Source organism: Silene latifolia, chromosome 10 (assembly GCF_048544455.1).
Source record: "Silene latifolia isolate original U9 population chromosome 10, ASM4854445v1, whole genome shotgun sequence".
In the NCBI taxonomy this organism is placed as follows: domain Eukaryota; kingdom Viridiplantae; phylum Streptophyta; class Magnoliopsida; order Caryophyllales; family Caryophyllaceae; genus Silene; species Silene latifolia.
The window spans coordinates 69,333,825-69,356,672 of NC_133535.1; the positions used below are offsets into that span (position 1 = coordinate 69,333,825).

The window sequence follows — 22,848 nt, forward strand, 5'->3', positions numbered from 1 at the left end:
GTGCAATTGGTTACCTCGTTTGTGGAGTAATTCATGCGTTGTAGTGAAAGTGATAGAATGAATCGAGTAACACGGTGATGTTAATTGTGCAATATGAGGTTGATATGAGTTACGTTTCGGGTTGACGAATTGTTGTCACATGACGACCGATGGTTGTTTGTGTTGGCTTATACGGCAAAGTCGATGTTTGATACATAATCATTAGTAGGAATTGATGCATACATGTAAGAGTGACAATCAATGGTGATAATCTTTGGGGGGGGATGGTATTTCCAAGGAGTAATGGTTTGAGCGGGAGGATTGGTGAGGTCGTGTTGTTTCCGTGTCTGGAGCGGGAGATAGGTGAGTTGAACTTCGAGGACGAAGATCTTTTTAAGGGGGGAAGACTGTAATACCCGTCCTTTTAGGGACCCTTTGACCAGCGTTGACTGACCTTGGGATCGGGAATAGTCTTAGAAAAGTGTGCCAAAACCATCTTTGGGTGCGTGTTAAGAGTGGTACTCGATAGAGTAGAGGCTACTCGATCGAGTAGCTAGGTTACTCGATCGAGTAGGGGGCTACTCGATCGAGTATGTTGGGTACTCGATCGAGTACCGAGTTTTCAGCGAGGGTTTTATATCGCGTTTTGTTAATTCCGCAAATCACTTCCGCCACTTTCCTCCTATCCTTCAGTCGCCTCTTTCCCTTCCCTTCACCTCAAAACCTCCATGGAAGCCTTTCGATGATCCTTGTGCTTTAGGAGAGCGCCTCGTGGGTCGGGTAGAGGTCTCTTGCTGAGTTTCCTCCCTAATAGGTATGTCATAATCATCATCCGTGTCCTTGTTCTTCATAGTTAGGGTTGCTTGTTAGTAATATAGAATTGTATTGTGGTTATAGGCGTTGCTTGGTCGCTGGACAGGTTGTCTGTCGGCATGGATTGGTTGCGGTTTCTTAAAGGTAGGTTCGCCTACTCAGTTTCTGTAGATGGTCTAGTGTGTCGGTCGTTGTAGTTGTATTGTGATCGTTAATGTCGTAATTGTATTGTGATGGCTGTGGTTGTGATAGTGGTTGTCGTCTCTGGTTCTCGAGATACGTCTCGGCTGAGTGGGGTCACTTGCGGAAGTGGCTTCACGCCCTAGTTTCGCCCTTCGTGGAACCCGCCACGGAAGGGGATGTGCACATTAATGGACAGGGTTATCGCTCGGCATGATGAGCGGGGATTTGGTGGGTACGGCTGCGGTCCCCCACTGGCAGGACTGGTCCAGTGGACAGTCAGTGACAGAGGTTGGTTGGTTTGTCGTGAGTGTGTGTGTGAGACTGCTAGCATCGTATTGTGTTGATAGTTGTAGTTGTTATTGTTGTGTCGTATCTCAGTACTGACCTTGTGTGGTTGTTTGTTTGTTATGTGTTTGTCGTGATCCCTTATGGTGAGCAGTCGGTCTAGCTTAGCAGGTGTTGATGTTGTTGATAGCTGGAGTCCAGACGGGGATGAGTCTTCACGAGTTTCGATAGTCATAGCGAGTAGTCTCTGAGTTGTATCTTTTATATAGCTTGTTGGTTTAAATCACTTGTAATACAATATTGTAGTTCTTTTATTGACGTTTGATTATTACTGTCCTCGGGCGACCAAGATGGTAGCGCCCTTATATGCTAAGGAAGGCCTGGATAAGGCTCCTCTGAATATGGGGGTGTTACATCGACTCGACTCGATAACCGATAGTAGCCTTATTTTTCCAATCCCAACCCGAACCCCGAACCCGACTTGTACCGACGACCTGTGACCCGATATTTTCTCAACCCGACAGATGACCCGATAATGAATTAGCTTAATAGTTAATAATGGTTTAAATAACACCAAGTTGACATTCATCTTAATTATTTTCAATTAAAACTGCAATTAATACACCTACTTATTGTTTAAATATGAAACTACCATCTAAAGCTAAATATATAAGATAAAATATATGCTGATAACCTGACCCGCTAATGAACCGGCCCGATTTGTCACCCGTTGATGACCCGCCCGAAGATGACCCGTCATGAACCAAAGCGTCCCGAACCCGTCACTGACCTGACATAACACGAACCCGAACCCGTAATCGACCTGAGTGACCCGACTGCCGCCTCTAAGTCCCTACTCACATATGGACGACACACCACTAAAATCTACCAAGCTGATCCAATCAAGGAGGAAGAGGTTAAGTCGTGTGAAGTTGCTCATGAAGAAGAAGAAAGATGTGATTCAAGATGAACTATTTTCTTTTGAGGATGTATTTCATATAGAAGATACTTCTTTATTTGATACCAACCTAGAGATTATTTTTGACAAATAATTCGATGATGTTTCTGAGGAAACTGATGTGGAAGAAAGTGATCATACAAATTATTACTGTTCATTCGTCATTATTTCATTGATACGATCTTCACGCTATTACTCTTCGTTGCTGTTCGTTAATTATTGTTGTTGTTGCGAGTTGTTGCTGATTCGCGGCTTCGTTACCTTTAAAAACAGTCTTTTGCTAGAGGTTAAGGGATCGTGTTCAAGTTAGGTCCTTATTCTTGTTGTTACTGCTTCCGCTACAACGAAAGTTTGCTTAAATGGCATCTTTTATACGGAAAAATTCCATTAGACAATTGCTTTCGTGCATCATTTTTTGTCAACATTTCCACAATCTCTTTATACAAATTGCCTAGTGTTTCTTATTGAAAAACATTCACCTACTCTTATACGCACATAAAAGAGTGTTATTATGTGGACATGCCACCTGCGACGCCCAGCCGATCTATAGGGCGTGCAACGGTCTCTTGAAAGCCACGCTCGTCGGCGTAAAAAGATGCTTTCGACGGATCGTTTTAGATCGGTCGGTTTCGTCTCGGCAAGGGTCTCGAAACGATGCAAGAGATGTTCGGAGTCGCCACCAAGCGTTTGTGGGATGCTTAGAACCCATTCGAATCCACTTTATATCTAGGTCAACCAAAGCAAAAAGCGGTGTTTGACATAGGTACTAAAGATAAGGAGTCGTCCCTCTTTAGCATCCTATCTTTAGAATGACTCTCGTACGCCTTGGATAAGATCGTCCACTATCCAAATTTTCTGAGTTAGAGGTGAAGGTACGTATTAGGAAGCCCTTTAATCGGACACCCAATCCCGCCCGCGGTAGCGGCCTCTACTGATCGATCTTGGTTGGTTAAATACAAAAGTTGATAAAACGGGTAAATGCATGAATGCGCATCCACAAGTTTGAACCTAACATGTGAGCTTTCTATGTCGGTTTTTTTATCCAAATATCAATTAGTAATTGATGTCAAGTTGGATTTATTGTTGATTTGCATGCAAGACGGAAATTAAACATCTATTTACCGAGTTAGGTTTATGGTGCATAACGTGATCCATTTGTCTTAAGAAGGCGTTTTGCAAACACAATGTAAAAGGGGCAGATTTGTCATCTTATCCGTCCTGTATTCGAGTTAGCCGAAGTCGGGATCGTCCTAGACAAGTGCTGGAAAGGAAACAGGGTCTGCATCAGGCAGCCTATTGAGGCGCGAGCCGTCAGGCGATCCAAACATGCCTGTCCTGGTTTGAAAATTGGAAAATGGTTGGCCTGTTTAGGCGCGAGTCAGCAGACTGTCCAAGGGACGTCTTCTGACTTTAAAATGTTTGTAAAATGGTTTGAAAAGAGGGTGTTTGAACCCGTCTTGGTTTGAAAAGGTCGTTTAGACCGCCTTTGTGTGAATATGAGGAACGAGACCTGAATAATCATCATTGTATTGACAATATTCGATGTCGGGTTCGGTTTTGCAAGTTTGACATGAATAGTTTTGAAAATGATTATGAACTAATTGTTTTAAGTTCATTTGTTTGTAATTAGTCAATGTTTATCATCGTACTCTGGTTAAAACCGGCATGGTATGTGGAACCAAGGATGACTTTGTATTTTTGACTAATATGTTTGTTTTGAAATGTAAAGAAATGAAATAAAAGGTTTTAAAATACCTTTTAAAATGTGATTAACCAAATATTATCACCGAAACACGGATTAAACCGTCATGGTATGAGGAACCAAGGGTGAAAATATTTTATGGTTAAAATTTTATCATGAAATGATTTGAAATATTTGAAATGGTAAAAACCGATTACAAATAAGAAATGAAATAAAGAGGACAGATGAGAGCAAACACGGCTGGATTAAGGCCTGAGAGGGCATTGAGGCACGAGCCTCTCTGCTATGCAAGCAGCCCCTGTCTCCGGCCAAAATCCGGTTTTGGCTCATCTAACTTATATTTGAATCATGTTATGCATGTTTTAGCATGTTATAGTCATAAAACAGATGAAAAACATGAAAGAAAAGGATTTTTACACCCATATACTTACATGCTAGGCTTGAGACGAGAAATCGACGAAAGTGTATCAACTTGTTTGGTCGGAAAACTTGGTTAAAAACCGTTTTAGCAATGTAAAAGAGTGTTTTGTTTACTTAGGTGATGGTGTAGTTGGTCGAGATGGTCGGTCAAGTGATTTAATGCACGATGACGGTACCAAACAATGTGTATAGCTTGTATTTTCGATCGGTAGGTCGAAAATACGTGTCAGTTTGTGACTTAAAAAGTCGAGTCGAGAATTTTAAGGGAGAAATGAGGGGGCGGACACTCGCGTACCTTCAAATGGTGGCATTTGATGGGTATTTATAGAAAAATGGGTGGTTGTGTGCATTTTGAGTGACGTGGCCGCATAGGTTACTCGAAGAGGCGCGAGCCATTTCGCGGGTCTTCGAGCTGTCTTGTCACTATCACGCAATTGAAATTATGATTTGTTCTATCCTATGTTTTGGATGACATGATTTGTACTTGACCATCAAGCATTCCGGGAATACTTACCATGAAAGTTTTGAGAAGTTTGTTTTTTGTGTTTGACTCGTTGTTTGAGTCGGGATTTGAATTTTTGAGTCGGTTTTTGGTTCGATATCGATTTGACTCTAGTTAGTGTCATTGCGACCCCGTCATCGTGCATTAAACACTCCAGGTACTTTTGAAAAGTTTTGAAATGTTTTGTTTTCGAAAACGCTTTAAGTTTTCCGACGTATAGTTATTCAAAACTGCCGATTAAACGCTGGGATTCCTAAGCATGTTGTAGTCCGATAATCATCGGGTGTTTTGATGTAGAGCGGGTCGTTGTCTGCCATCAAACACATTTATATCCAGCTACTAGCATAGCAAGCAGGCCGAGGTCGATCCACGGGACGAGGGTACTCAAATTGTTCAATCTAATTGTAGTTGTGCTTGGGGTTGTCACAATTGAAATGAGAATTGATTGATTCTAAACTAATGAAAGCAATGGAAGTAAAACAGCAATAAAGCAAATGAAGATGTAAACAAATAATAAAGGATATTAGGATGTCATGGGATCATAGGGGAATCATGGTAAGATAGCATAAATGAATTATATAGATGCAAGCAATTTATTATTGTTGGATTTAAGTTAGTTCATGTCATATAGTTCATAAGAAGATTTGGGTCCCGGAGCCGAGTCATTTGTGACTTTACAACACCTACAAGTCGACTTAATTCTTCCTATTAAACTACATGCATGATAAACCAATCCCTAGGAAAACTTACGTCTCGGAGCCGAGTCGGTTAAGACTTTACAACACCTACATGTCGCCTTGGATCTTCCCTATTCAACTCTATGCATGCTAATGAGGCTTGAATTGGTTTATGTCTTACAAGCCTCATTGAAAAGATAAGAGATGGTCAAAAAATGCAAGGTTTCATAGTCTAGCATTTCATCAAACATAACATGTGCATAAGTTGAAGAACAAGAAGCAAGCATTCATATGAACTCATTAAGCATAAATCTATCCCATGATTAACTCCCCTAACCCCCCACTAATCCTAGTTAAGTAACTACTCACTTATTATCATGGAAAACATGTTATCAATGGTGTCAATCATCACAACAAGTATAAACATGATAAAAGAGTGAGGAAATAAACAATAAAGAGTAAAGAGTAAAAAGATTATACCAAACTTAAGGTGAATAATTGGAAAGGAAAGAATAACAGAAGAAAACTTGATTGATTGGTGAAGAGTTGTCAATTCTCCAATAATAACCCAATAATCTTCAATTAACCAATAATAAAGCTTGAACAATAATTAAGGAAAGATTAATGTGGAATGATTGAGATTAATCTATTCTAATCAACTCCTAATCTAATCTAATAATGCTTGATCTAATCTAAGAGAACTTAATCCCTTGATTATTACAAATGGAGTATATATAGTGGTACATCATTAGGTTAAGCAAGGGTAGATTAGTAAATAACAATGCTAAGTGTTGAGTAGAGAATTGCAACTCCCGAGGGACATGCGCGGATCACGTAGCAAGGAAAAGCATTCTGTCAAACAATCCGCTCGTCCCGAGTGAAAAACGTGCAACCTGAGTCTCAACCCGAGCGGGTTGAGCTTATCTCGCTCTACTTGAGCTTGACCCGCGCGGGTTGAGCTGCTGTTTCCCTTTTTCTTGCGTTTAAGCCTATGATGCTTCTATATACTCTTTATTCCTACATCCTTGGTCATCATTCTTGCCTCCTCTTCATACCAGTCCATCCAAGATCGTCAACAAGCTTCCGAATATGCGCGAGAAAGGGGAATTCCGCCTCATTATCTCCTTTCCTATAAGACATATAAAATGCACTAGGAAAGCAAAATAGAAAGGATTTGACAGATAAAATGCCCATGAAATGCTATATTAGTATTCAAAATAGGCTCAATTAGGGGACTAAATGTGTGCAATTAAGAGTCACATCAAACATCCTCAAACCGAACCTTTACTTATCCCGAGTAAAGAGGTGACTAGAACTAGACCTTAATTTAAACTATCCTAGTAATATAACCGATGTGAGATAATTAGCGGGTCTCACTCCGCCCCTTCAACTCACAACAAGACATCTATGAGGTAAGATGCCTCCTTGCAAGGCAAGGTGGGGCTTGCCAAAATGGCGATACATCCAAGCATTAAGCACACAAAACAAGTAATGGATGCATCTACAAAAAAATATCCACTTTCCTCATCTAAGTAGCGGAAATCATCTAAAGGGGAAACAATTTAAGGCACACTCTATCATAGATATTGTTTCTCCAAGCTACTAAGTCTAAAAGGATACCAACAAATCACCTCCAAGTTGTGTCAAACTAGGGTACTTTTATCCTCAATCGCTAAATGCTTTTGTCAAGAGGCTCCTTATGGTGTTAGAAACACTGTAGGATCGCAGAATTCCCCCTCTTGCCTAGACAAGAAGAAGAGTCATCCCCTTTCCTCCATGCAACAAATAAGATCAATGGATAAAAAGGGATCAATATGCTTTGAGTTTCACAATGATAGTTTGCTTTTGATTTGTTTTTCCCCCCAATTTCTTGCGGTATTTGACTTTTTAGAACATTTCTTTGACATGTCTTTGATGTTTGGCATTTTGATACTTGACAATATTTCAATTTATGCATTTTTGAACATTTTTCAAAGTCACCCTAATTTGTAACGAGGGTGCTTTTATTGAACCATAAGAGTTTATTTTTATACTCCTCCTTTCTTTGATGCAATTTGTGCAAGCATTTGATTTTGATAACTTGAACCCAATTTGGTGATTTTGTGCCCATTCCCTTTTTGTTGACAAAATATGATGATAGAAGTGAAAGAACGGTTGCATGGTTTCAAATTTCACCTTGGAATAAACGGCAGCCAAGGAGTTATCATACCACAAGGTACTCTTGACTAGGCCTTAGTCCATGGGTCAAAAGATACTAGTATGACACATCCTAGGGTGTCTTGAGGGTATTATAGCAAACAAAATCTCAAGGAGAAAAATTATCTACAAGGGCCTTATATACACTTGTCAAGCTTCCCAAATAGGCATTTTCACAAAATTTTCTAACCATGCAACTACATGCCATGATGCAACTAACATATATACAACTCTAATGCATATGCTTCTATCAACTAGTATGCCATATAGATGCAAACTCTTAGCTATACATTGGTTTATACCACATCAATCAAAATATAGCAACATTGTCATTAACATATAAAAAGGAGGAAGGAGATTTAGAAAGATCATACCATGCGGTCTTCTATTTCTTTCATGCCTCAAATGTGGCGTAGTCGACCCAATGTGATAAGAGTGACAAACAAACAAACAAATATATACAATTCTACACTACAAAGGAAAGAACATGTTTTTGGTTTTTGAAATTTTTGACATTTTTATGGATTTTGTTTTTATGAAATTAAAGAACATATTTTTGAGATTTTTCGAAAATTTTCAATTTTTTTTGTATTTTGGAATATAAATTTCCATCCCCCACTTTATTTTGGACATTGTCCTCAATGTACATGTAGGAGTAGGAATGAAAAGGAAATACATATTTTTTTTTTTTTTTGAAAACTGAAGTACAAATGCAATGATATGATATGAATGAATGCATACTCTAACTAAATGCAATTTTATATGACATATATAAGAAATGAATGCAATCTAAACTACACTAAGTGATGCATGTTCTCTATTAAACTATGGTCACCTATGATCAAACCTCCCCAAACCGATTTAAACACTATTTCTAGTGTAGAAATGAATAGGTTTGGTCATTAGTGACTATGCATGGATTCTAGGCTATATGCAACTAACTATATGAATCATGTGAGATATATTACAATGCAAATTATATTATATGAACTAACTAATGTAAATGCAATATAAAATATAATACAAATGCAAGCCTAAACTATATGATATATGTATGTCGCTTCATGGTTTAACCTCCTCAAACCGATTTTAAACACTATTGCTAATGTAGGAAGAAAGGGGTTTAATCATGAGGTAACTACATAAATGCAACTATACTTGAGAGATAAGGAAAGAAAGGGTTCTTACAATCATGATAGGAGATGAAGGTGGTAGGTGAGATTAGGAGTGTAGAGTAACATTCACGAACTAAAATGAAGGAATAAACGAGTTTACAACTCAACACGGGCGGGTTGGTGACGATCTGCCCGGATTCTGAACAATTTTTGCAACTTTAGGCTGAACACGCTCGGGTTGAAATGGATCCGCTCGAGTTAGCTGTTGTCCGCTCGGGTTAAATTGGACCCGCGCGGGTTGAAGTCTGGAATGCTTGTTTTCTCAGAAAATTGCGCAGATCCTTGGGCAGGGAAGTTTCTTTCTTTTCTTGGCCTTCAATACGCACGGGTTGGGCTCGGGACGCACGGATTTCAAGCAATTTTGACCCAACACCTTTTTGATGATAGAAAAGATGTGTACAAGCCCAAAATCTCCATTTTCTTCATTTCTTTACATTTTCCATCTTCTCATTTTCATTAATTTCCTTCAAAAAGCTCAATCAAAATTTGAGATCTCTCCCTTTCATCTCTCATGAAATTTATTAAATGAATGCCAATCTACACTAAATGCATATATACAAGTTAATGGTTATTGAGGAACTCCATCAAACCAAATATTGTCAATAAACAATTTCATAGAAAATTATCACTAGCACTCAAAGCACGTAGAAGTCGGTCAAATTCTTGGGAGTGGGACATGAATAGACATGGATAGCAACACAAGATTATGCAATTGAAAAGTGCCCAAGTAAAAGACCGAACAAGCATGTCAAGAATACTATGACAAAAGTTATAAGAGATGTAATGGATGGAAGGGACATGAAATGGGTAGTTGGTCGGCAATTCACTCAACTCGTTCTCCAAATAGTCAAAATCACCATATTCAATACAAGTACTCTCATTAACATCTAGGGTGATTTCAAGGGTGTCTATTTGGGGTTCCCAAATGTCCTCATATTCCTCATCCCAACAAGGACCATTATCAAATGGGTTGTCATAACAAGGCTCACCAAACTCAACACAATTGTCTCCCTCTAAAATGTCATCCTTAAAGGGTGAGTTTTCACTCAAGCTCACATCCATCTCACTCTCACTTTGACCATTAACATCAAATTCCATGGAAGTTGGGTTCATTGTTACACAAGAAGAGTAGGATGACGATATCCAAGCATTGGTTTCACAATCAAGAATGTATTCCTCCTCATCGTCACTCTCTTCATCTATCACACCATCTTCCCAAGGAGGGGCAAATTTGAGAACATAGTAGGTTGGCTCAAGGTTATAGGAAGGTGTCTCATTCTCACAAATCTCATTTTCATCATAGTTTTCCTTAATGAATTTTTGAAATCTGGTTTTTATCGCTTATATACCTTCCTTGGAACTCTCAAAGATGTCATGTACAATTTGCTTAAGACAATGGGTGGTCATGAACTCAACAAATTCCCAAAATTCCTCACAACTCATCTCACATATCCTACCACCACTTAGGTGAAATGCCAAGTTGCGGGTTTCAAGGTTCATGCCATTATAAACAACACAACATGCTTCATAATTTGAAAGAGTAAAACCATGATGCCAAGCATGAGTCATATAATCTTCAAATCTTGCAATATACTTATCAAAAGACTCATTTTCATATTGCCAAAAAGTGAATGTAGACATGTTAAACATATGAAATAATGCAAGTACAAGAATTAAAATTCTCAAGGAACCAAAATCCCTCAAGAAGAAGCACAACTAAAAATAGACAAAAGAACGATTCAAATACACAACACCGTCCCCGGCAACGGCGCCATTTTGATGTAGAGCGGGTCGTTGTTCGCCATCAAACACATTTATACCCAACTACTAGCATAGCAAGAAAGTCGGGTCGATCCACAGGACGGGGGTACTCAAATTGTTCAATCTAATTGTAGTTGTGCTTGGGGTTGTCACAATTGAAATGGGAATTGATTGATTCTAAACTAATAAAAGCAATGGAAGTAAAACAAGCAATAAAGCAAATGAAGATGTAAACAAATAATATAGGATATTAGGATGTCATGGGATCATAGGGGAATCATGGTAAGATAGCATAAATGAGTTATATAGATGCAAGCAATTTATTATTGTTGGATTTAAGTTAGTTCATGTCATATAGTTCATAAGAAGATTTGGGTCCCAGAGCCGAGACATTTGTGACTTTACAACACCTACAAGTCGACTTAATTCTTCCTATTAAACTACATGCATGATAAACCAATCCCTAGGAAAACTTACGTCTCGGAGCCGAGTCGGTTAAGACTTTACAACACCTACAAGTCGACTTGGGTCTTCCCTATTCAACTCTATGCATAGTCTAATGAGGCTTTAGTTGGTTTATGTCTTACAAGCCTCATTGAAAAGATAAGAGATGGTAAAAAAATGCAAGGTTTCAAAGTCTAGCATTTCATTAAACGTAACATGTGCATAAGTTGAAGAACAATAAGCATTCATTCATATGAACTCATTAGGCATAAATCTATCCCATGATTAACTCCCCTAATCCCCCACTAATCCTAGTTAAGTAACTACTCACTTATTATCATGAAAAACATGTTATCAATGGTGTCAATCATAAAAACAAGTATAAACATGATAAGAGAGTGAGGAAATAAACAATAAAGAATAAAGAGTAAAGAGATTATACCAAACTTAAGGTGAATAATTGGAAAGGAAAGAATAATAGAAGAAAACTTGATTGATTGATGAAGAGTTGTCAATTCTCCAATAATAACCCAATAATCTTCAATTACCCAATAATAAAGCTTGAACAATAATTAAGGAAAGATTAATGTGGAATGATTGAGATTAATCTATTCTAATCAACTCCTAATCTAATCTAAGAACGCTTGATCTAATCTAAGAGAACGTAATCCCTTGATTATTACAAATGGAGTATATATAGTGGTACATCATTAGGTTAAGCAAGGGTAGATTAGTAAATAACAATGCTAAGTGTTGAGTAGAGAATTGCAACTCCCGAGGGACATGCGTGGATCACGTAACAAGGAAAAGTATTCTGTTAAACAATCCACTTGTCCCGAGTGAAAAACGCGCAACCTGAGCCTCAACCCGAGCGGGTTGATATTGTCCCGAGCGGGTTGAGCTGTATCTCGCTCTACTTGAGCTTGACCCGCGCGGGTTGAGCTGCTGTTTCCCTTTTTCTTGCTTTTAAGCCTATGATGCTTCTATATAATCTTTATTCCTACATCCTTGGTCATCATTCTTGCCTCCTCTTCATACTAGTGGATTCAAGATCGTCAACAAGCTTCCGAATATGCGCTAGAGATGGGAATTCCGCCTCATTATCTCCTTTCCTATAAGACATATAAAACGCACTAGGAAAGCAAAATAGAATGGATTTGACGGATTAAATGGCCGTGAAATGCTATATTAGTATGCAAAATAGGCTCAATTAGGGGACTAAATGTGCGCAATTAAGAGCCACATTATGTTTGTTGGAGAATCGACAGATATTGGGTATCTACAGAGCCCCCACTTTCACTGAGGCTTGGACAGGGCGAAAGTTAAAGTATATCCCATAGGTTAATCAAATATTACAACCTGGAGACCGAAGCGACATAGAGGCGGCTCGAAAGGGTTCGGGCCAAGGACCTGCCGTCGGGGAGGGCGACGCAAAGGCGACTCGAGGATACAGGCCAAAGACCTGTCGTCGGGAACAGTTTAGAGTCTGTCGACTGTCCGTGCGGGTCGTTTAAAGTCCGTTAGACTACGTACGAAGGCTCGCCAGCCATAGGCAACAGCCATACCTGAGGCATCTTCGAGATATCCTTGAATGGTTCGTTGTTTGCACACAAAGGCTCACCAACCGTGTTGCGGATATGACGGGGCTCGCCAGCCGCGTAAATGGTGCGTTTTGAGGCTCGCCAACCGTGTTGAAGATGGTGCGTTTTTAGGCTCGCCAACCGTGTTGAATGTGCGTTTTGAGTCTCGCCAACCGTGTTTGAATGTTATGTGATACATTTTGAGGCTCGCCAGTCATGTTGAATGTGCATTTTGAGGCTCGCCAGCCATGTTGAATATGCGTTTTAAGGCTCGCCAGTCGTGTTTGAATGAGATGTGTTTTGAGGCTCGCCAGCCATGTTGAATGTGCATTTTGAGGCTCGCCAGCCATGTTGAATGTGCGTTTTGAGGCTCGCCAGCCGTGTTAAATGTGCGTTTTGAGGCTCGCCAGCCTTGTTGAATGTGCGTTTTGAGGCTCGCCAATCGTGTTTGAATGTGATGCGTTTTGAGGCTCGCCAGCCATGTTGACGGTCGAATGATCGACTATGGGAAATAGTCGTGTTAGACAGGATTATTTCTAGGAGTTTTTGAGTTAGTGGGCTCCGTGAGGAGGTCTTCGATATCCTGCTGGGGAATTTCGGTGTTTAAATTGGATGTTTTTGGTGCCGGAAAGGAATAGGCTTGTGAGCTCGACTCACTTGGTCGGCGGTGATTTCGAATTTTGAAGAGAGTTAACGACTTTTATTGCCGTTTGTTTAAATCTGTTGAAATAGCGGATGTGAATTTCGCCACCCCATGTTTGTTTAGGGAGATAACGGTTTTTGTTCCGTCTTCTCGTGATTTGAAATTTGTGAAGAGTAGTGAATTTTAATTTCACCATCTTGTTCGAAGGTGTGACGGTTTTTAATGCCGTTTTTTGAATTTTGAAATTTGTGGAAATACCGAATTTGAATTTCACTATTTCGTCTTTTGTGATTTGAAAACGACGGTTTTTTAATGTCGTTTGTTTGAAATTTGTGAAATAGGGAATTTGAATTTCACTATTTTGTGTTTTGTATTTGAATGACGGTTTTTAATTCCGTCGTTGAAAATTGTGAAAATAGCGAATTTGAATTTCACTATTTTATGTTTTGTATTTGAAAAATGACGGTTTTCAATTGAGGCGCGAGCCTTCCTGCGAGGGTGATGCGATCCCGCTAAGTATTCACAAATTAAGATGTGGTCGTTGGTCACGGTCGAATCAAAACACAATTTATAGCTCCACAAACAACTTTACAATTAGTAAAGAGGTAAGTAAAGGTCGGATCCCAAGGGACGGGAGTTGAAATGAGATTTCTATTGTAACTAGTGGTGTCTAAGGGGTGTCACAAATTGGGTTGATGTAGAAGGTTACTAAACTAAAATAGCAATAAAAATAAACAAGCAAGATGAATTAAAGGGGTGTAAACAATTGATTAAAGGCACTAGGGTGTCATGGGATCATAGGGGAATCATGGGATATGATCATACAAACATGTTCTCAAATTATAAGCAAGCAATTATTGTTGTGATGGATTGAGTTGGGTTATATCTTACAATCCTAGGAAAGTTTGGGTCCCGGAGCCGAATCGATTAGATTGTACAACACCTACAAGTCGACTTAATCTTCCCTACTCAACAACATGCATGGTCTAATGAGACTCGAGTTGGGTTATGTCTTACAAGTCTCATTGAAAAGATAGAAGATGATAGTAAATGCAAGGATTCATAGGCTTAGCATTTCATCAAATATAACATGTGCATGAGTTGAGATCAAAACAAGCAAGCAAATAAAACATGAAAGCATATTAATTTAAGCATGAATCATTCCCCATGTTGGTTTCCCTAATCACCCATTAACCCTAGCTAAGAGACTACTCACTCATTATCATGTTGATCATGCTAGCAAGGTTGTCAATCATACCAACAATATGAAACATGATGAATAAATGAAAGTAATTAACAATAATTAAAAAGGGATTAAGAGATTATACCTACTAATGATTCCAATAATAAAGCAAAGATAAAAGAAGTACTTGAATGCTTGATTGAGAGGTTGTCAATCTCCCAACAATAACCCAAAATAATCTTCAATTACCCAAAATAAAGGATGAACAAAAGAGAGATTAAAGAACTAAAACTTGGATTAAAACTTGATTAATACTTGATTACAATATTAAAGAGAGATTTGATTGATATTAACTACACTAATTATTGATAAGATGAACATGCTCCTCTAATTAGACTAATGGGGTATTTATAGTGGAAATTAGGGAGGATGCATTAGGGTTAACTAAGGGCTAAACTAGTAATTACACTTTTTAAGTTGAGCAAGGAGGAGCCGGTATTTTACGAGAGAAGGGCTTCTTTCTTCGTAGCTTGGAGAAGACAATCCGTCTTTGTGCTAGAATCCGGGCGGAATAGGGTCGGGACGGGCGGATTCTAGCGTTGGAATCCGAGCGGATTCTGGGGAATCCGGGCGGATTGTGGAGGGGGAATCCGAGCGGATTGTGGCAAAGCCGCTCGGATTGTCTTCTTTGCGGGACGGACGGATTGGTGACAATCCGCTCGGATTGTCGATCGGCAACAAATCTTCTTTCTTTTCTTCCCTTTTCTTCATAAATTCCTTGGGGATTTCCTTGGGGACTCAAGGATCTTTTCTCAACATTGCTCTTCTACTATGATATGTACAAAGGCCTTCTAATCTTGTCCCTCCTTGATGCTTGGTCATTGAATTCGATCAATTTAGTCTCGTTTTGCCATGAAAATGCAAGATTCTTACTCCTTTCCTACCAAGGGATCAAAATCTCAAAGAATATGCAAAACAAAGAACTAAAGATAAGAAATGACCCAAATAAGCACTAAAAAGCATGGAAACAAGGCTAATTCGGGGGCTAAATATGCGCCAATTATGGTCACATCAAATATCCCCAAACCGAACCTTTGCTCGTCCCGAGTAAAGAGGTGACAGAGACTAGGACCAATACTAACCTATCCTAATAATATAGCCGATATGATACAATTAGCGGGTCTCACTCCGCCCCGTCAACTCACAACAAGACAACCATGAGGTAGGATGTCTTCTTGCAAGGCAAGGTGGGTCTTGCCAAAATGGCGACACATCCAAACTTTAAGCACACAAAAACACATAATGGATGCATCTACAAAAAGAATAGCCACTCCCTCATCAAGTGGCGGAGGCACTAAAGTGGAACAAATTTAAGAGCATGTAATCCTTCACAAATACTAGTTCAACAAATTACTAAGTCTAAGAGGATGGCACTAAATCACCTCCAAATGGTGTTAAACTAGACTACTTTCGTCCTCAATTTCCAAATGCTTTCGTCAAGAGCGATCGGATGGTGGTGGAATGATGATCCCTATGATGCTAGTGGCATATGACATGACAAGTCTCGAATTCTCTACAAAAGTAAAGGTCATGGATCGTCCCAGGCTCGACCAAGTGGCTTGACAAAAGGCTTTTTGGGAATGAAATGCTCAAATCTTTATTCACAACGGGTGGATATGACTAGTATTCTAAATTGTCCTCATTTCACTTTCACATTTCAAAAATTTAAGATGGGGTTTGTCCCTTCCGGGCTAGTGTCCTTTGCTTTCGCCAATCGCTTATTAGGCAACCGGTTAACCTCTAGACAATAGCTTTTCGGGGTGATAGTCACTCTGTCTCTGGGCGGCCGAATTCACAACCGTATGGGGGCCCAATTCAATGGATCCCACACCAAAGCACATCGAAGTGGTACGCCTCCATCAAAACAACTTAAATTTCTCAACTTTCAACAATTCATAACATTTGAGGTTTCCTTGGCATTACATTACTTCCACATGACAAAATTTCCTTGAAATGAGCACTTCAAGCTTATTGATAGAAAATATTTTTGGGTTGCCTTACCACAAGGTCAAACAAGGTCACCTAGACAAGTTAACCAAGTCCACATCGCATCACGGGGTTGGATAGGTGACTCACATGCAAACCCTTGACTAGGCTTTGGGTCATGGGTCAAAAGACACTAGTATGACACTATCTAGGGTGTTTTACAACCATTCTAGTAGGCAAAGTCTTAAGTTGAACAAGTATTTATAATGGCTTAGTTGCTCTTGTCAAAGTTCCTAAATAGGCATTTTTCAAAACATTTCTAACATGCAACTACATGCCATGATGCAACTAATATAAACATCCTAATGCAAGTGATTCTATAAACTAATATGACATATAAACTAAATGCAAGTCCTAAATTCACATTGTTATACCGCATCAATCAAAATAAAGCCACATAGTCATTAACATAAAGAGGAAAAAGGAGATTGGAAAGATCATACCATGCGGTCTTCAATATCCTCATGTCTCGGATGTGGTGTAGTCAATCAATGTGAACAAGGATAGAACAAACACAATATATACAAGACTACAAAAGGAAATAAACATGTTTTTGGGTTTTCAATTTTCAAATTTTTATGATTTTTGAAATTTTTCAATTTTTTGGATTTTTGAATAAGAGTCAAATGTTAGAATTCCCATTCCCACACTAATATGGGCATTGTCCTCAATGGCCAAAATGATGGAAATTATGCAAAGATGATGCATGATTTCTATACTAAATGCAATCTATACTAAGCTACACTACATGATGCATGGTTTTTGTTATGACGGAGAGGATAATTTAGATTACCTCCCGTTGCGTATGCATTAACTTCCCCAAACCGAGTGAGACACTATTGCTAATGTCCAAGGATGGGTATAGTTCATGCACACACTATGCTATGCATGAAACTAATTTGTCATTTTGGATTTTGAAAACGGGAACAATAGAATGAGAACACCTCAATGGTACCGAGGTGTGAGTCCTCTAATGGGGCTAGGACTACTCCAACAATGATCAAAATGAAATAAAATACAAAGAGAGAAATAGACAAACCATGAGAGTGTAGGAGTCTCCAAGGCTTGCTAATCTTCCATCATGCTATCATCACCACTTCCCTCATGAGAAGTGGTCACATTACCACTTTCCTTGTCATTTGCTTCTTCACTTTCTTCCTCATCTTCCTCATCATCATCTTCACCATCCTTTTCTCCTTCACTTGCTTCTTCCTCAATATTATCATCAACTTCTTCATCATTTCCAACAACCTCATTGTCACCCATAACGACCCTAGATGCACACGGAAATAAAACTTCTCTATCCGCCCAACTAGGCAAAGGACAAGATGGATCAAGTAGTCCTTGCCTAGCTAAATGTAGGAGGGGTGGATATTGAGCCAAGTAGGCATTTTTCCGATCTTCATAGGCTTGCTTGTGCATTGCTTGCATGAGAAGAGTCACATAGTCTTTCCCAACTTCAACTCCTTCCTATTGAACTCTTCATACTTAAAGGGGTAAGGTGGTATGACAATGGAAGAGGAGGGCATTTCAAGATCACCCTTTTGTTGTTGAATGATATACTCGGCTTCTTTGGAAAGGGGAAGTAGATAATTGGTCCGGTGGACGCTTAGACGGCAAATCTTTGAAGGCAAGGTGAACGATCTAGCTTCACTAGTGAGCCATCCATACTTAGTGTCAAGGGGGTTATGGGCAACCCACTTGAACTTGTGAATCATAGTATGCATATCAACAAGATGGCCACCCTCCTTTGCTTTGTACTTGTTATCCTTATTGAAGTTAGGATCAAAGTGCTTGGCTAGGAGTGTAACTAGGCCGCCATTGACAATAACGGTCGTGCCCTTCTTCCCACAATCGATGTTGAGCCATCTATCTACCAAGAGCCTCAAAGAATTGTAAGGCTTGGTGTGCACTCTTCCGATATTCAAAGCCGATTCAAGGAGAATAAAATCAAGTCTTGTGAAATGGTTGGTATCTTTCCTAGCAATTATGGTGTTACCCACGACCTTGTGCCATACTCTTATGCCCGGATGGTGGACCAAAAGAGCACGACTCGCATGAAAATCCTCAAATTTCTTCCCGGAGATTGCCTCCCAAAGAGGTTCGGGGTCATACTTTCCATAACTCTTAAAATAACTCGGTTCATCACTAAGACCCAAAATTTCACCCAATTCCCTAAAGGTAATGCGTCTACTAACATTAGCTAGACGAAACTCGATATTCTCCCTATTCTCAACTTTGGTGACTTTCAAAGAACTTAAAAATTCCAAGGTAAGGGAGGGGTATGTCAATTCCCTTGTTTCAAACAGTTTCTTCAACCCCATGGCATTGAAAAAGGCTTTTGTTTGTTCAAGAACACCCAATTTTTGTAAGGTATCTTCACATATGAATTTGGTGGATTGTAATGACTTCATAGCAAACTTGACAAAGGTATTTCTATGGGTATCGGAAATAAAAGTTACCTCCGGATAATGCAAAAGTTGATCAATTACCGGAGTGGAAGGTGTTGTTGCTCCCATAGAAGGTTGTTGTTGATGTTGCACTTCCAAGTTTGGTGTTGCTACCACCATAGCCAATGCTTTCTTTGTTTGAAGAGCCTTTTGCCTTTGTGAGAGTGCCTTAGCCTTTGGTGCCTTTGTTGCCTTTGTTGCTCCCTTAGTCCTTGCCATTGATGAACTAACCAAGAAAAGAATGAAAAATCTTCAATTTGTAGTATGCCAGAATCGATTTGAAGGTGAAAGGCTTTGCCTTTATGGAAACAAAAATCGACTCAAAGGTTGAATATTTTGTGCTTGGTTTTGATTTTTGTTGAGGAAGGAGTGATTAATTTGTTGTTGGAAGGATGGTTTGATTTGATTTTGGTGAATGTTGTTGAGGGTTTTTGTTTTTGTGATGGAGAGGATGAGGGTTTTGATGTTGTGGGTAATGTTTATGAATGAATGAATGAATGAATGAAGGTGGGAGGGGTTTTAAAGAGACCGAAATTTTCGAATCTGCAGGGGCAATCCGTGCGGATTCTGCCCAATCCGTGCGGATTCTGCTCTTTCTGAACTTTGCAAAACTCGCCTAAAGACGGGCGGATTTGTGACAATCCGCTCGGATTTGCTGAACACGGGACGGGCGGATTTGCTTAAAGACGGACGGATTTGATCCGAAAATTTTGCTTGTTTTCCTCACCGCAAAGACGGGCGTCTTTCTCACAAGACGGACGGATTCTTCAAGACGGGCGGATTCTTCACAGGACGCCCGGATTCAGTCACAGTCAAGAATTTTTCAAAATTTAGCTCAGTTCAGGACGAGCGTCTTTTCTGCAATACGCTCGGATTCTTCAAGACGGGCGGATTCTCTGGAATCCGCTCGGATTCTGGCCCTGTGTACACGGATTCAGTTCCATCCGTGCACATTGCATTTCCCATACCGTTCTTCCATTATTTCTTCAAGTCTTGTGTTCGTCATTGTGGGGGCACTACTAAGGCATGGATAGCCTAGGCAATTGCCATCCCCACACTAAGTTAAAAGCACTACACATCAATTGAAATCGTTAGTCCCTCCCTCACTTCTCTCAAACATGACAATTATTTTGATCAAAGTAAATCCAAAGATGACAAAAAATGCAATACAAGAATTGAAATGTAAGTTAGGGAGTTAGAAATATTTACAAGTGGTGGTTTAGGGAGGACTCCACCAAACTCTCATTCTTGATGAGATGTCAAGGGGGCATGTCCAAGGTGTTGTTGATATTGCTCAACACCTTGAAGAAGTAATCAAAAGCTTGTTCATTATCATGGTAGAGGTTCTCAATAGACCGTGGCCCTTGTTGTTGGTCTTGATCGATGGCATTACCAATGTAGGGATTAAAAATCCCTTCAAACTCGTCGTCCCAAAGACCACAAACTTCATTGAGTTGATCATTGAAAATCTCTTGCTTAGATGGAGACAATTCTCCCAATTTCTTCTCTTGGCCAATGAGGCCATCCTCTTCTTCCTTGGTTGATTTTGATGAGCTTTGCAAGCTCTCTTTGTCACAATTCACTTGCTCTTTGAATGGAGCATCTTCAATTTTCTTCTTCCATTGGAGTTCCGTTTTCTTCCTTTCATCCTTTCGGCTATAATGATCAATCATGAAACATGGCTCATGCAAACGAGGAGCTCTCATAGTCTTGTCAAGATTAAAAGTTATGCTTTCATCTCCCACTTCTAGAGTGAGCTCACCATGTTTCACATCAATTACCGCACCGGCGGTGTGTAGGAAAGGTCTTCCTAGGATGATTGGAATTTTGGAATCTTCCTCCATATCAACAATGACAAAGTCCACCGGGATGAAAAACTTCCCAATTCGCACGGGGACATCTTCCCATATCCCTAATGGTGTCTTCGTCGATCTATCGGCCATTTGGAGTGTGATGTTGGTGCATTTAAGCTCTCCCATCCCCAACCTTTTACTTACCGAGTACGGCATGACACTCACACTAGCCCCTAGATCACATAAGGCTTTGTTGATCGTTGTGTCGCCAATGGTACACGGTATTGAGAAGCTTCCCGGATCCTTTAACTTTGGAGGTGAACTCCCTTGAAGTATTGCACTACTCACCTTAGTGAAGGCGATAGTCTCAAGCTTCCGGATCGACTTCTTCTTTGTGAGGATATCTTTCATGTATTTCGCATAGGCCGGAACGTGATTGATTAATTCCGTGAAAGGAATTGAGACTTCTAAATTCTTCACAATTTCCATGAACTTTCCAAGTTGATCATCAAATTTGGGCTTGTCTTGACGACTTGGAAAAGGAAGTCTAATCACAATGGGCTCCTTCTCCTTGGCCTTGTCTTCATTTTTCTTTGAACTTTCTTCTTTTGATGATTCTCCATCTTTGGAGTTTTGCACACTTTCTTCCTTTTCACTAGCTTCCACAACTTCATCCTCAACTTGCTTCTTCGGTGCTTCATACCTTGTACCACTTCTCAAGTGAATGGCACTAACCGTTTCATGTCTAGGGGGATTACTTTGAGGTGGTAATTGCCCCTTTTGTCTTTGTGAGCTTGAAGATGCTAGTTGAGTCAATTGTGTTTCCAACATCTTGGTGTGAGCTAGAATGTTGTTGATGGTGGTTTCCTTTGCTTGGCTATCTTTTTGCATTTGAGTGAAAAATTCTTGTTGATTCTTTTGCATTTGGAGGACCGCTTTTTGGACATCAAAACCTTGGTCATTTTGGTGATTGTATGGATTTTAATTTTGGTAACCTTGGTTTTGATTGTAAAAGGGTCTTTGATTTTGGTTTCTCATGGGTGGTGGAGTGTATGTTGTTTGAGGGTTTTGAACATTTTGGCTTTTGTATGAGAGATTTGGATGGAATTTGGTGTTTTCATTGTAAAAGTTGGAATAAGGGGTACCACTCTTGTATGCTTGGAAAGCATTCACTTGTTCATTTGTCCCCCTACATTCACCTTGGTCATGTCCCAAAGTTCCACAATTCTCACATATCCCACTTGGGATTGATGAGGATGCCGTCATGGCATTAACATGATGCTTCGATGATTTTGAGTTTTCCTCAAGTCTAGCCATAGCTTGTTCAAACTTCAAGTTGATTGTGTCAATGTGAGCACTAAGTTGAGCACCCAATTGAGTAACAGAGTCCACTTCATGCTTTCCTCCTCTAGTAGCCTTGCGAGGCCTACTATATTGTGAGTTATGGACCGCCATTTCCTCAATCTTGTTCCATGTTTGATTGTCATCAACTTCGGTGAACATTCCATTTGATCCCATATTGAGAATGTTCCTAGAATCTTCATATAAACCATTCCAAAATTGTTGCACCAAAAACCATTCGCTAAGTCCATGGTGAGGACATGAGCGACAAATTCCCTTGAACCGCTCCCAAGCTTCATACAAAGACTCTTCATCCCTTTGCTTAAAACCCGTAATTTGAGCTCTTAGCATGTTAGTCTTTTCCGGTGGGTAGAATTTTTTGTAGAAAGCTAGAGCCAACTTCTTCCAAGAATCTATTCCAAGGGTGGCCTTATCAAGGCCCTTCAACCATTGCTTCGCGGTGCCGATTAAGGAAAAAGGAAATAAGACCCATCTAATTTGGTCTTGAGTCACGCCCGTTTGAGAGATAGCATCACAATAGTCGCAAAAGGTTTCCATATGAGAATGAGGGTCCTCACTAGGCATCCCCCCGAATTGGCTCCTCTCAACTAATTGGATGAAGGCGGACTTGGCAATAAAATTTCCGGTGAGATGTTGCGGTGTAGGAGTACCATTTGGTAGATTCTCCTCGGTGGGTACGGAGTGTGACGAGAATTT

General features: G+C 39.8%; 1 non-coding gene across 1 annotated transcript; it reads left to right on the forward strand.

Annotated features, from left to right (window-relative positions):
* The first annotated feature begins 22,375 nt into the window (after positions 1–22,375).
* LOC141610084 (small nucleolar RNA R71) lies at positions 22,376–22,482 on the forward strand. The gene has a single exon (XR_012527978.1). It is a non-coding gene; the product is annotated as a small nucleolar RNA R71 (small nucleolar RNA).
* The last annotated feature ends 366 nt before the right edge of the window (positions 22,483–22,848 follow it).